At 55.1% G+C, this 15,621-nt stretch overlaps 1 protein-coding gene across 50 annotated transcripts in view; it reads left to right on the forward strand.

Annotated features, from left to right (window-relative positions):
- B3GNTL1 (UDP-GlcNAc:betaGal beta-1,3-N-acetylglucosaminyltransferase like 1) overlaps positions 1-15,621 on the forward strand; it is a 154,582-nt gene that overhangs the window by 42,911 nt on the left and 96,050 nt on the right. The gene's annotated exons all lie outside the window — the stretch shown is intronic.

The following is a 15,621-nucleotide window of genomic DNA, read 5'->3' on the forward strand; positions in this document are numbered from 1 at the left end:
GGACCTGGAGGGGCATCTCGGACTAGGGGTCACTCAGCCATGGGTGGCTCGGGGTTTGGGTGGCCTGGGCGGCCAATCCCAGAGCTGGTGTCTGGTCACAGTGTCCACTGCTCAGATGCCTCTGCTGAAGTTTCAGTGGAGATGTCTTTGAATTACTGTGATGATCCTGATTTTAGGAAGTATGAGAGAAACACCTGCGGTGTCTGCCTTCCCTGGTGGACGGCTCCCTCTTGCCCCTCGCTCCCAGGTTCTGCTCACCTCTGCTGCGGTGCCCTGGCCGCCCTGTGTACGCACGTGGAAGCTCCTCCAGCATCACGTGTGCACGAGCCCTGGGTCTGATTCCGGGCGTCGTTTAGGGCCTGAGACTCTGCATTCCTTGCAGGCTCCCAGGGTGCAGGCAGGCTCAGGCCATACCCACCTGTTTGGGGCCCACCTGCCTGACCACTGGGCCTCACGCAGGAAAGGGCATGCTCCTGGGACAGGGTGCGGGTACAGACCCTCGTGAACGTGTTGTGAGTGATTCCGGAGGAAAGGTGCAGGGACACACCTCTGCAAGATGCACTTTCTCCAGGACATTCGATGACTCCCTGCACCTGAGATGAATCCATTCTCCTCCAATAGCCCTTGAGTCTGCAGCTCAACTGCATCTCAGCCCACTGATTTTCTGCTTCTAAGAAATGTAGCACCTTATGCTTCTTCCCCCGCTGCCCAGCCCCGTGTGACTCTGTGACTCGGGTGTCCGGCTGCAGCACCTGGCCGGCCGTGTAGATTCGTGTGCTCTGTATGGGCTGCTGGTGTGTTTTCACGGAACAGGGTGTTGTGCAGCCTTAAGTTCGATGCTGAAGACTCTCATTCCCTGAACTATAATTGCACTTACATGGCTTCAATTTAAACATTGTTAATGTAAGCGTGTCCTTGAAATATGCCTGTAAGAAGATAAAGGACTATGTCCTGATAGGCCGCTCCACATCTTCTTAGGCTAGAAGCTTCCAGAAGGCGGGATGTGTGGAGGTTCGGAAGCACCCAGTTGCACTTCTCTACTGAGGAGTGGCCCCTGGGCCGAGGTAGCATCACGAGGGCCAAAATGTGCCTTGGGGCCTGGACAGCAGAGGTCTAATGTGACCAGCCCTCCTGGGGCTGGTGGAATCCTTGGGGCCCAGTGTCCGTTCTGTGGTCAGAAGCCAGACCAGCCCTCGGGGCAGGGCCCACAGCCTCTCCTCTGGCGAGTCATTGCCCTGTTGGAGGCCCAGCTGCTCAGCGCCATGGCCGGGCTGTCCTCCTCCCCAGTGACCATCCAGTGCCCCCAGATCCACCTGGAGCATCTCACTCTTCCCAGCTCACTCCCCGGGCACTCACCAGGGCTTGTGAGTTTGTACATATCCTTGCCTCTGGCCACTTGCCCCTTCACATAGGTGGACACTCGAGGCTTTGCCATGGGGACTCAGGGCCACCCTGAGCGGGGCTGGGCTGTCGTCCCTTTTCAGCTTGTGCTAGCAGACCAGGCTAACCTCTCCGTGAGCCACGCTCGGGTTTCTCCTGCTCTGTCAGTGGGTCCTAGGGCTGCCCCATGAGGCTGTGGGCGTGAGCTCAGGGAGAGGTTGGAGTGGGGGGGGAGTGACCCAGGAGCTGGCGACCGCTCCCACATGTGCCCTTTCCCCCTCATCCCCATGGCTGTGGGGCCACTTTACCTCATGCCTCGGTGGCCTGACAGTACTTGGCTCATAGTGGGCAGTTGTGGTCACTTGGTGTCCATGGTCAGGTCACCTCAAGTGGCCCACACCTTTGTGCCACAGGTGGCTGGCCTGGCCCCAGGATTCTGGGGTCTGAGCTGTGTCTGTGCCCCTGGGGCCACCCATCTCTGCATCGCCATCTGCCACCAGCTTCCTCCAGAGCTCGGCAGGCTGTGCCCCTCTGGCTCCACTCACAGCCAGTAGCCTTGTTCCTCACCAGGTCAGGGGTGAATGGGGCCCCAAGAGGATTGCCCAGTCCTGTGTGTGTCTTCGTGGTCCCTCACTTTGGAGTATGTCACAGTGCCCCGTCTCTAGAGGTTGTCCATGCCCTGGGCGGTGTGTCTGACCTGAGTGTCCAGAGCACTTGCCACGTCTTGCTGACAAAGTACAGCAGGGCACCTGCAACACGGCGGTCAGCATGGTGTCCTGCAGAGCGTCTGACAGTGCAGACCTCACTGGAGGATGTTAAGTCAGCAGCAGAGGTGCCCAGGCCCTGAGACTGGCCAATGGGGCTTGTGAGCAGGAATGCATCTTGTGGTGTCCACGGTCACTCTCCAGGGTCCATCTGCTGTCTGCAGGGGTACATGGGGACCTGACACCACATACTTCAAGCCTCCGAGGTGGCCTTAGTCTCTGCATTCTCTCCAGGGCATGATCCGGGGTTCAATTTACGCTCGGTGAACCCACAGTGAGGACGACTCGGGCCAGGACCATGTTGTCACATGACGCATGGCCCTCACTCCAGTGGGCCACGATGGTGCTAGCATCAGCTGGGACCTTGCAGGACCTGGCTGTCCCTTCCCTGGCCTGAGAGCCTGTGTCCTGTGCATCTACCTTGGCAGTGCTCAGTCTATCCTCATGGTACGGCTTCCCCTTCAGCCAGTGGGTCTGAGTCTGAGAACTGGCTTGGGTCTGGAAATGGTCAGGGGTCTGGACTGTGCTCCTGTGTGCATGAGCTCTCTGATGGCATGTGTTGAACAGTACCCATGTTGCCGCCCATTGGCCTCTCCCCATGCATGCACCATGTCAGCCTGTATCCCTCAGACGAGCCTCCCGCTGCCTTCCTCGCCAGCTGCCGTCATGGTAGCCACACCCACCTGCTGCAGAGGGGTATGCTGGCCTGGCGGCTGTGCTGGAGGAATGGTTCTGTGACGGCACCTCCTGCTGGCTTGCTTGGCCAGCAGCTGCGACACACTGCCCCTTGCCAGCATGTCTCCATTGCCATGGTCAGCAGTGTCCTTTCCCCAGTACTGGCTGGCCAGTGGGCCCTCTGGTCTCCTGCTCCTTGCTGTGTCTTCTGATTCCCCCCAGTTGTATGTGCATTTTACACCTGGGGGTTCACATGCTTTTGCCCAGTGCATGGAAGGAACGAGGTCCCTAAGCTCCAGAAAGTAGTGACAGCATCAGTGGTAATGCCCAAGCTCTGGTAGGTCAGAGAAGGCTGTCGGTGGCCGGCCAGTGCCCACCGTTCTGGCCTCCTGCCCTGCACTGCCGCCCAGGTCCCATGAGAACGCGTTTCTTAACACCTTGCTTGCACCTTGCTTGCTTGCACGGCTCCATCCTGCGTGGCCCAGCCGCCTTGTTCTGCCTGGGGGACTGGGCTCAGCCAGGACTTACCTCACACCATCGTGTCCCTGTGGTGGTCCACCCTTGGCTCCATGCTCTTCCAGCACCCGTGCATGTGCTGGAAGGTTGGTCCTGTGGGGCATGGCTGTCTCCGTGGGTTGGCCCCATGGGACTGAGTTACTGGGAGCAGGCATCTCGTTCCAGTCATTTTGTGTCTCAAATAAAAATGCTGTGTCTGGTCAGAACTCAGATGTTAGCTGTATGTTCCAGGGAATGGTTTTCAAGTGAAGGAGAAGTGAATGCAACAAGAGGCAGGAGTAGGCTGGTGGAGGCAGGGGGGAGGCAGGAGGAGGCGGATGTAAGGGAGACTGCAAGCAGCCCTGGGAGCGCTGCCCCGGGAGCCAAGGACTGAGGGGCCAGGCGGCATCCGCCGCAGCAGCGGGTCCAGGACAAGGGTGTGTAGGAGTCTGCAGGGTCGGCCTCGGGGATGGTGGGCGGGCAGGTCTGGAATCCCTCGGCAGGCCTAAAGCCCACATCCACAGCTTCCTTGAGAGGCGCTTCACCTGGTCGGGTCGGGCCCGGCCGTGTCACTTGGGACAGTCACCATCACCCACAGTCTCTAGTTGTGGACTTCAGTCACATCTGCAAAGTCCCTTCATGGCACCACACAGGTGAGGGTCTGAGTGACTGCTGACAGTAGCCCCCAAGGGGACACAAAGCTGACTGTGACGAGGTGGCAGCCACATGTGGCTGACGCAGCCGAGGTCAGAGCTGGAGCCCAGTGCGTGAGGAAGGTGGGAGGGGGTGCTGGGCGGCTGGGGACACGGGCACAGGCGTGTGTTTCTGAGGGTGTGAGGGCCGATGGGAGTGGGGGCGGATGCCCTCACAGGAGCTGCAGGCACCTGCCTTGGCTCGCTGGTTTTCACGAGATTCCAAGAAAATCACGAGCCAGCAGTTTAAGAGGGCAGATAGGTGCAACTGTGGGCATGCGTCGCAGTCAGTTCCGCAGACTGCAGAAGTGCCTTCTAGAAGTTTACCGTCAGGGACTGTTTGATTCCTTACCCCTTTCTGGCTGGGAAGACCTCAGAAAATACTCTTACAGTGTCGGGAAGTCAGCCATTTCTCCTGGAAGCTGTGGCAGGAGACTGTCCGACTCTGGACAGTGGGCTTGACCTTGGCACTGAGACCCCAGGCGTCGGGCAGCCCTGGATGACCCTGTGGGGATTGCTAAACCAGCTCCAGAGAGGGGCTGGTGGGATTTCTCGCTGACATGAAAAGAGAAGTTAGGTGCACAAACAATATTTTTTGGTCTGGCTCCTCTGTTGGGAAGAGAAAAAAGGATGAAAACAGTCCTTGTGGATGGATTTCTGTTCACAGTTTATGTGTACAGGGGAAATGCAGAGATGGGGTTTCCAGAAATTTCTCTCATTGGCTCTGATAGTTCCAGAGTGACAAGAGCTTCAGCCCAGTTTGCCCCAGTTTAAATGACACTTGACTGCCAAGCCAGCTGCTCGAACTAGTTCCCTCTGCTTGGAGCCATCCCTGCTCTCCATGCAGCCCTGGGGAGCGGAGGTGGCCGCACGCCCTCCTGGCCCTGTGGGAGATCGCTGTGCACCTGTGCGGTCGGGCTCTTCCCGTGTTTGCTGCGTCTTCCACTCAGCGTGATCTTCACATGGCTGGAAATGGCACGCGGCAGTTTCAAGCATTTGAAGTATAGTCTACATGGACGCTTCTAGAGAAGTTGTAACCAGAGTTGACGTTTTAGAGTGTGAGATACTTTCAGATACATTGGTTGCCATTTGTTTCTTTTTCATATTGAAAAAACTAAGCACGATTGGCTTCGTTTATGAAATTACTGTGGCAATTCTCCATGCATACATTCAAATGGACCGCGATATCCAGGGATACACAGGGGATTTGGAAAAAACGCAGGCTGTGTCAGTTCGTCTCAGCCTTAACTGAACGGCCGTGGTTTGCCTTCTGAAGCTCTAGGTCGGAGCTCTTTGGGCAGCCTCTGATTAAACTCGCCTGGTGTTCTGTCCCAGCGTCGGGAGAGACGTGCATGTCCCTCCCAGCGGCGTGGAGACCAGCACCAGGCTGTTCCTCCCACGGGAGGGTCTGCAGCGAGGACTAGGATGTCATAACCGCCTTAGTGGCCCTAGAACAAAATCAGCTTTAGAAAGGTTGTCGCTGGGGGCTGGGTTTTTCTCAGTAGTGACCTAAAATATCTTAATTTGCAGTTGCTCGTTGGTGGTTATGTCAATTGTATCATCTAGTTTGTTTGGAAGGAATGAAATGAATGCCAGGTGTATGGTTGTCCTCGGTCATTTTTTTTAGGCCATTTACAAGAAAACCATTTAATTGTGAAGGAAAGGCCCTGGCGACAGCTTCCGTGAAGGTGCAGCTGCATATTTGCTGCAGGACTTCTGGGATGTGATGTGCTGGGCGTCCTGAGGCTGCTCCCAGGAGCATATCTTCCACCCACTTGTGAACTTTCTGGAGCGGAGAGCAGCCCTGGACAGGGGTTGAGTAGGGGCTGGGGGCTGCAGGCCTCGCTCTGGGCCTTCCCCGTGGGGTCACCTGCGCTATGGCAAGCGGTGGAGCTGTGGGGCGTAGTTTCAGGAGTAGGGAGGCCAGTTATGGTGAAAGCAGGAGGAGGCAGGGTGCCACGGGGAAGTGGGAGCACCCGCTGTGGTGGGGGGCCTTCCACACACAGTCACGGGCCCTGCCTGTGGCGCCTTCTGGGCTGATGGCAGGACCTCCCTCCATCCCTGATGCCAGTGAGTCTCCAGGGGCTGGGGAGGGGCCGGCGGTGCCCTGGCCTTGCTCTGCATCAGCAGCCAGCACGGGGCCTCCGCTGGTGGGCGCCGAGTTGTGGGAAAGCTGGGCGGGGGGCAGGAGCCTCCATCTGTGGAACCTACCTCCACGGGGGAAGCTTGCACATCGCGTCTCCCAGGTGGGGAGGCTGAGGGTTCAGTGATGTCAGGACCTTTGTCTCTCTGTCTTCTCCACATGCTCACCGTCCACCCAGGTGCCCTCGTCGCCCCCTGTAAGAGTGGCTGCTGTCATCCCTCCCATGAGGAGCCTGCAGGCCTCGCTCACTGAGCGGCGCTGAGCTGCAGGCAGGAGTCTGTGGCTGGTGGCCGTGGGCACCTGAGGAGAGTGCACAGTGCTTGGAGGGGACAGCAAGACACTTACTCGACAGGTGGTGGAGAGATGGGCGGATCCACTGTCAGCACCGCGTGCTGCTCTGAGGCTGTTATGAGCGCTGTCCTTGTCTCTGTGCCCCGTAGGAGCCGAAGGGAGTGACGTACAGGCAGAGGAGGGTCTGTGCACCATCACATAGGACTTGAGCCCCTTGGCTTGGCCCCACAGCCCACCCTCTGCCTCATGGTGTGGCAGACAGGCTGGGGAGGCCCCAGGTCTGCGATGCCCGTGGGTGGGGATACAGATGAAGTGTGAGGGTCTCTGTGTCTGCAGCTGGCACTGGGCAGTGTCTGTGGGGAGGCATGGTGTGGGTCAGGGTGGGGCCTTTAGGAACGCCTGTTGTTTGGGAGGTGGGGGTGAGGCAGGTGGAGGAGGGGGTGAGGCAGGAGGAGGTGGGGGTGAGGCAGGAGGAGGAGGGGGTGAGGCAGGTGGAGGAGGGGGTGAGGCAGGAGGAGGTGGGGGTGAGGCAGGAGGAGGAGGGGGTGAGGCAGGAGGAGGTGGGGGTGAGGCAGGAGGAGGAGGGGGTGAGGCAGGAGGAGGAGGGGGTGAGGCAGGAGGAGGTGGGGGTGAGGCAGGAGGAGGTGGGGGTGAGGCAGGAGGAGGAGAGGGTGAGGCAGGAGGAGGTGGGGGTGAGGCAGGTGGAGGAGGGGGTGAGGCAGGAGGAGGTGGGGGTGAGGCAGGAGGAGGTGGGGGTGAGGCAGGAGGAGGTGGGGGTGAGGCAGAATGCTGGACGGATGGCGGCACGTGGCACCCTGCTGAAGACGGACTCGATTCAGAGTCCTGGGCTGCCAGTTGTCTGGGAGGTGAGGGTGCAGTGAGAAGTGGAGGCAGAGGGTGGCTTGGATTCTCCAGCCCAGAGAAGTTTCACAGGGTGAAGATCACACTGGAGAGCTGTCAGCACCTCCATGCGTGCTCCACATTCCTGCAACCGTCACACGTGGAGCGTACTTCTGTGCATTTAAGTCTGTGTCATGTGGCCTCCGCACACTCCCAGCCACGCCTGACACTCTGTTCCTGAAGAATGTGCACGCACTTGTCTGCCTCTGCTCAGTTCCCAGCCGGGGCTCCGTGCACGTGCATGAGCCTCACGGGATTGCGGTGCTGTGGAACTGCCCCACTGCCCAGTGGTGGTTGTTGGCCAGGTAATCAGAAGTCAATCTGTAAGTAGTCATTTTTTAGAAAAGGTTTCTGATGACAAGCAGCATTTGGGGGTATGAAATAAAGAAAACACTTAATCTAAAATATTAAAAAATTGCTTCCGTTCCTAAATGTATCCACTTTAAGCATTTTAAGGATTGGATCTATAAGACAAATAGAAGTTCTTAGTGAAATATAACTTTTATTTATATTTTATATTTTAGTGGTCTCTAAACTATTTGTAAGTATAAATTACAAAGTATAATATGAAACTCTTTAAGTATAGTTAATGGATAAAATTATATGCCTTCCGTTTCTTTTTTTCCCTTTGTTTTCATCTTCAGGCCACAGTTCTGAAAGAGCTGGTGAAAAGAACCTTCTGGAGACCCCGTGGGGATGCTGGGTTGGGGCCTGGCTGCCCGCGGGTCTTCGTGGCCCTGGGTTCCCGAGCTCGTTTCATAGCCTCCCTGCTTGGTTGTGTCCTGGTCTGGGCCTGTGCCCAGAGTTCTCATTTCCACTAACTGCTGAGGTTGGCAAAGTTAAAAAACCCGGTGTCTCAACAGGGTCTTGCAAATGGATGCTCATTCTGGCCATGTTGGAGCCTTGCCACCCCAGTGGCCTCTCCTCGCGGCCCAGGAACAGTGCCCCCTCACGTGGCGCCGGCCTGCTCCTCGCTGCCCCGCTGACCCCACAGGATAGGCGGTGGTGTACTTTCCTCTCCGTTTGTCGACCTGTCCCTCTTCTTCCTGCGCCTCGCGTGCTGTCTCTGCGTTGGGTTGAACTGCCGCCGCCTTCTCCCTGGTTCTTCTCCCGCTACCTTTGGTTTAGTTTTGTTTTACAGTTCCAGTCCGTCTCTGCTTTTGATTTGTTAGCTCTGCCTCTGTTCTGTTCTATTTGGTGGCTGGCCTGCGGTTTTCAGGGTGCCCCAGTTGTCCTGCAGTAGGGATGTGAGGTTGCAAACCCTGCTTCGGTTACTGCCTCCCGTCGCCTGTGTTCTGCAGCTCCTGTAGGCCTGCACGGAGCCGTCCCATGGACAGCGGTGTGGGGGCCTGTCTGCTGTAGGTGCACACGGGGTCTTCCCATAGACAGCCACGTGGGGGCCTGTCTGCTGTAGGTGCACACGGGGTCTTCCCATAGACAGCCACGTGGGGGCCTGTCTGCTGTAGGCCTGCATGGAGCTGTCCCGTGGGTAGCTGTGTGGGGGCCTGTCTTCTGCCTGGACATGTCCACTTGCGTTCTTCACTGGACATCCAGGCGGTTCCTTCTGCCCAAAGATCTTCCTTTCATCTTCTCTGTAATGTCAGTCTTGTTGTGATGACTTATTTTGGCGTTTGTTTTCTGCAAAGGTCTCTTTTGTCTTAATTGTTGAAAGATACAGTCGCCGGTAAAGAACTCTGGGTTGGAGTTTTTTGTTTTTCTTTTTTTTCTTTTATTGAGTTCATAATAGTTTACATCAATGTGAGATTTCAGTTGTACATCATTTCTTGACTGTCACCTCATAGGTGCTCTCCTTCACCCCCTGTGCCCCCACCACCCCCCTTCCCCTGGTAACCACTGAACTGTTTTCTTTGTCCAAGTATTTGTTTATAGTCCACATATGAGTGAAATTATCTGGTGTTTGTCTTTCTCAGACTGGCTTATTTTGCTTAGCATAATTCCCTCCAGGTCCTTCCATGTTATTGCAAATGGGATGAATTTGTCTTTTTTATGGCTGTGTAGTATTCCATTGTATATACATACCACGTCCTCTTTATCCAGTCATCAGTTGATGGGCACTTGGGTTGCTTCCATGTCTTGACTATTGTGAATAGTGCTGCAGCAAACATAGGGGTGCATATGTTACTTTGGATTGTTGATTTCAAGTTCTTTGGATAGATACCCAGTAGTGGGATAGCTGGGTCATAAGGTATTTCTATTTTTAGTTTTTTGAGGAATCTCCATACTGTTTTCCATAGTGGCTGCACCAGTTTGCATTCCCACCAGCGATGTGTGAGGGTTCCCTTCTCTCCACACCCTCTCCAGCATTTGTTATTTTTGGTCTTGGTGATTATGGCCATTTTAACAGGCATAAAGTGGTATCTTAGTGTAGTTTTGGTTTGCATTTCCCTGATGATTAGTGATGTTAAACGTCTTTTCATGTGTTTATTGGCCATCTGTATACCTTCTTTGGAAAAATGTCTGTTCATCTCCTCTGCCCACTTTTTGATCAGGTTGTTTGCTTTCTTATTGTTCAGTTGTGTGAGTTCCTTATATATTATGGAGATTAACCCTTTGTTGGATATATGATTTGCAAATATTTTCTCCCAATTGGTGGGTTGTCTCTTTGTTTTGATTCTAGTTTCTTTTGCCTTCCAGAAGCTTTTTAGTCTGATGAATTCCCACTTGTTAATTTTTTCTTTTTTTTCCCTTGTCTGAGAGGCTGTGATATTTGAAAAGATCCTTTTTAGTTCGATGTCAAAGAGTGTACTACCTATATTATCTTGCAGGAGTTTCAGGATGTATCTTCAAATCTTTGATCCATTTTGAGTTTATTTTTGTGTGTGGCGTGAGATAGTGGTCTACCTTTATTCTTTTGCATGTGGCTGTCCAGTTTTCCCAACAACGTTTATTGAAGAGACTATCTTTTTGGAGTTTTTTCTTTAACGATGTCTCTCTCATCTGGCGTTGGCAGCTTCTGCCGAGAATCGCTGTCACCCTTACGCTGGTTTTTGGTGTGTACGGGGTCTTTCTCTCCGACTGCTTCAGGTTTTCTCTTTCATGCTGGTTTTCAGCTGTTTGATTACGATGTGCAAGCACGGGACTTTGAAAGCTTTCCTCTGCATGGCTTGTTGAAGTCCTGGCATCTGTGGTATTGTTGTCTGCATCCGATTTGGAAAGTTTTGACCGTTCTCTCTCCAGGTGTTTCTCAGTGTCGCCCCCTGTCCACATGAGAACTCATGTGCTGGAGCACGTGCTCCCACCGCAGATACTGGTGTTCTCTTCCCTCAGTGTCTTTTCTCCGAATGCTTCACTTTGATGAATTCTGTTGCCCTGTCTTCAGGGCCACTGGTGTGCTTCTTGTGTCTGATCTGCCGAGAAGCAGTCAGTGTTTCTCATTCAGATGCTGTAGTTTTCTTCTCTAAAACTGCCCTTTGGGGTCTTCTGCCCCTCTTGCTGTGCCCACATTTTCCTCTGCCTTTTTGAGCCTGTGGCATGTGTTTGTGATGCTGTCGGAGGGTCCTGAGCTGCTCTTCTCGCATCGTCTTTGTTGCTTCTGTGTCTGTTTGTAGGGACTTATTTTTTTCCTAGTCACAGGTTGTATTTTCCTGCTTCTTTAAACCTAGTAACTTTTGATTGACAGTCAAACCGTGGAAATTTTACATCCAGTGCTGAATTTTGCTGTTTTCTTTTTTAAAATATTGGATATTTATTCTCATGAAGTTAGATTACTTGTAGTAAGTTAGATCTTTTCAAGGCTGATTTTAAGCTTTATTAAGTAGATCCAGATAGTCCAAGACCCATTTGGCCCAGCTCCTAAGGTGATCCCACCTCAGGGTTTCACCTGATGCCCCATGTGTTATAAGGTCTTCCTCCCAATGGAGGACCATGAGCTCTTCTCACACTTGTACAAGCGCACTCGGAGGAACTGCTCTGCCTGCTTCTTTTTGGTGCATCTTTCCCACCCTTTGCTGATTTCCTCTTGCTCACGTGCACATTGGTAATTAGTGAACACACAAGGACACCTGGTAAAGCCCCAGTGCTCTGTGTCTACAGCCCCCAGCTGTCTGCTGCCACGCCTGACCGATGCTCACAGCCATGGTCCCCCTGCACCCTCACCTCCGTGTCCTCACTCAGCGGGGTCCTGTGGGGTTCGCACTGCTCATTTCCAGCTCAGGGATCACAATCTTGGCTGCCTGTTTGGGGCCTGAAGACAGTAGTTTCCTTGCTTTGCTTGTTGCTCATCGCTCAGGCAGGACTGAGTGTGCTAACTGGCCGCGGAGGTGACAAAGCACCAGGATGAGGACACCCAGTCAGCCTCTTCTCCTGCTTTTGCCCCTTTTCTTGGCTGTTTTTGATTATTTGTCTGTATTTTTCCAGATAATCAACTAGATCCAAAAAAAGACTTGACAGCGAAGTCCTTTTGGGGAGTGTGCTGGATTTGTAAAGTAACTCGTGGGTGATCCACATATTCCTAACGAGTCTTATCTGGGAAATTGCTTCCATGCCAGATCTGACTTCTGCTTTTCGTTGTCTGTCCTCGTGTAGTTTTGTGTCTTCCTCAGTAAGCTGTGCCCATGTTTCTTGCCCAGACATTTCCTCTCATGAGTTGTCTATTTCCCTTCCTTCCGTCTTCCGTCTGTGCACAAATGGTGTTATTCCCATGTTAACCTTGCATCCTGCTGTCTCACTAAACTTCACAATGTTTGTATGTGTCCCATTGATTCTTCTGGGTTCCCAGGTACCAGCTTGTGTTGTTGCGGGTGGGAGGTTGTGCTGACCTCCGGCCGTGTGCTCTCCCCTGGTGCCTGTCCCGTGGCCGCCGCCTGGCCTGCGTTGAAGGTGGATGAGACCGCTGCCTCTTCCAGTGGCGGGTCTGCTTCTCTCGCCGCCTCAGGCCGCAAACGGCTGTTGCCTCCACTTCCCGGGGGTACCCTCCCGTCAGGGCTCTCGCCTCGTCAGACCCACGCCCCAGGGGTCACTGCAACTCAGCACCGAAGGGGCTGTGTGCTCCCTCGCTCGGGCTCTGGCGCTCGCCTTGGCTTTGTCCCTGTGCGCTCCTCACTGCTGGCAGCCAGCGGTGGGTGTGAAGAGAGGACTCTAAACTCTGTTATTTCCATGGTTTTTCTCACGATAGTCTTTCTGCTGCTGGTTTGTCGGGGCTGCAAACCTAGACATTCGTCGATTCACACAGAGCAGAAACAGTTCCTGTGCCCGCAGGGCCTCTGTGGCTCCGCACTTCTCGACCGGCCATCCTCTGCGGGCTACGCAGAAGCCGTGTGGCAGGCGAGGCAGGGAGGGAGGTCTGGGGACGCGGCTCTTGAAGCTGCACCCTGCCTTCTCTTCGGGAGCTCGTGCTTCTGTTTTCACAGTTTCCCCTGTGGCCTTTCCAGGCTTCCGTTTCCTCAGACGCTGGTCAGGGGGCTTTGGCCACACAGATGCTCAGACCCCCGCTGGGCCCCGTGTGCTCTTCTCCCTGCGGGGTGCCTGGGGGAGGGCATGATGGACGTGCAGCTATTTGAGTTCCTTGGGGCCACCGTCAGCCTCTATGTGGAGGGGTGGTGGCGGGATGAAGACAGAAGCTGCATGTGTGGCCATTGAGGGGGTCCCATGCGGGCAGGGTCGAGGCTGTGGGCCACAGGTGCCTCTGGGGCCACAGTGGTCCAGGCACCTGGGTGGAGAACATGCTCCGTGTTGTGCTCACACCTGGGGTTGTGGGCTCATCAGTGAGTGAAAACCTGATTAAATCACACAAGGCATGCTCCTTTCTGTTTTTTTGTGATGACTGAAGAAGTGATTATGAAAAGAAGATTCTTATGCTCTGGCCAGCCCGTGGCTCTCGGATCCGCCGTCAACTGCGCAGAGGCTGACTTTGGAGGAGTGGATGGAGAGAGCGTGCACGCCCGCTGCACTAGGGTGCTGGCACACTGCCCTCTTTAGTCTTTGCAGCCGCCCCGAGGCCAGTGTTTTCAGCCCCCTTTAGAGGAAGGAACTGGTGCTGAGAGGGAGAATAAGTTGGGGCAGAGCCTGGCTTTCGCCCAGGCATCTCTGGCTGTATGTGCAGAGGGCGGAAGAGGCCAGCTGTGTCAACAGACCCCTCCCACACTGGCCACTGAGGGGCCTGGCCGGTGTGCTTGTGAGGGGCTGAGGTGGACAGGCTGCGGGAAGGCCCGTCTGCTGCTCGAGGCACTGTCGCTTCCTGTGGGCTCAGCTGGGGAGTTCACCTCATTAGACACACTGGTCTATATCTTGGCTGCCCTCGTCTCCAGGCTCCTCCCCACAGGCCGGCACATACACACATAGGCATACGCACATATGTGCATATGCACACACTCATGCACACACACAGACACGCAGATGCACACTCTCCAGTTGCACCAAACAGCACTTGCTCCAGTGGGAGGCCCCAGCATCAGGCCAGGGGTGGTGGCGTCTCATGTTCCAAGGGGGAGATGATTCTTGCTTCTCAACAGGAAATGGTGAGCCACACTCCTCACCATCCACATTGGGACCTTAGGAGGGAAGAGGAACTAATGATAAGTCCACTGTGGACGGAGGCCCCTAGCAGACAGTGCTGTGTATCCTCCTGACCCTGGTGGATCTAGGGGAGAAATTGGGCTTCTGGGGTTTGTCAACCATCCAACCACATAGCTGATAAAATACCTCCTTCCAGCTCCAGTCACCACTGCTGTGTAATACGTCGTCCAAATTTAGTGGTGAAAGCCCGTTTGTCACGCGCAGACTTTGTAGGTCAGGAATTCAGAAAGGGCCCAGGAGGCAGGCTCCACTCACGGGGCCTTGGCTGGATGCCTGGTGGCGGGCACCACTTACGGGCCCTCAGGTAGGCATCCGGAGGCAGGTCCGGGTCGCCTGGAGGTGCATGTGCTCGCACACCTGCGGTGATCCTGGTGGTGGCTGGAGCTGCTCCACATGGCTGCATGGGCTTCCCCACAGCATGGCGGCCAGTTCCAAGGACAGGTCCCGGGAGAACTAGCTGGAGGCTGACTCTCCTTCCATGGCGTCGCCTCAGAAGGGTCACATAGTCTCTTGGTAGACCCCCTGCGATGGGTCAAGGATCAGGCCAGGGTGTAGTGGGGCAGGTGACAGTCGCTGTGGCGGCCAGCCTCCCTTCTGTTCTCAGCACACCTTCTCTTCTGCTTTCTGACCTTTTCTCCAGCCAGACTGCCGGTGTGAGAAGCCCCCATTCACTTCAGACAGAGTTTCAGGATCGTGGGTAGGGATCCCACTGCAGGAACCTGTCCTTCTGTCTACCTGTTGGCAACAGATGCTTTCAAGGGAGTCAGCAAATACCGGTCGGAGCCTGGAACCACCGGCTTCTTCTCTTGGGAAGAAATTGGCCAACCCCGTGCCGGCACGTGCCCTTGGTTCATTCAGCCTGCGTTTATTGAGCACTGACTGTGTACGAGCACTGTGCGAGGCCCAGCTTTGGAGCATCTGAGGTCTCGTGTGGTGTAGGACATTGTGTGTGTCCCTCGTGTGCCATCACCAGCGTGGACGTGGGGCCGTGGGGGTGGCGGGGCCTCCCCACGTGGAGTCCGTCAGCTGCCCTGGAAACAGGGAGGCCTGCACAGCAGAGCTTGGGCCGCACTCTGTGCCTCTGTGACAGAAAAGGCCCTGCGTGGTTTGCCTTTATCCAGCCTGTGGTCAGGCCAACATTCTTTTAAAACAGTGTTAAAGGCAGATAAAAACATCCTCCTGTTTCTCCCTCGTTTGTGGACAGTGCCCGTGGTGGCTGAAGTCACGAACAGCAGCCTGCCTCAGAAGCTCCAGTGTTGTGTTCTCTCTCACCTGTCCCTGCTTCCCGGCGTGGGAGCCACCCAGCATGCTTGTAGCTTTCACCAGAAGTCCGCGAAGAGGAGGGTGGGGAGGGGCCGGGCCCTCACTGCGGAACTGGGGTAAATCAGCTCGTGTTCCAGAAAGAGCCGCGTCTGCTGACTCTCGCTGTGTGGCTGGAGGCAAAGTGCTCGGCATGGCTGGTGTGCACGTGGCCCGTCTACCACCGCCAGGTAGCTGTTCATGGCACAAGTCATGGGCTGCGGGGCCGCTGTTGATTTGTGGAAGTTAAGCCTCTTCATCCTTGTGTTTGGGAACAGAAATCTGCCTCCCAGCTTTTGATCAACGTTTTACCTTTCTTCCCTCAAAATCTTTTCTGTTCCGCAATCCAATGCAGTAGACAGTTAGAAAAACGTGTCTTGGTCAGATCAGGTGTGAGGGGACCTCCTGCAGGCAGAGCACTGGTTCCAGAGCCGCCTCCGTTTACAAC

This window comes from Equus caballus, chromosome 11, assembly GCF_041296265.1.
Source record: "Equus caballus isolate H_3958 breed thoroughbred chromosome 11, TB-T2T, whole genome shotgun sequence".
NCBI lineage: Eukaryota > Metazoa > Chordata > Mammalia > Perissodactyla > Equidae > Equus > Equus caballus.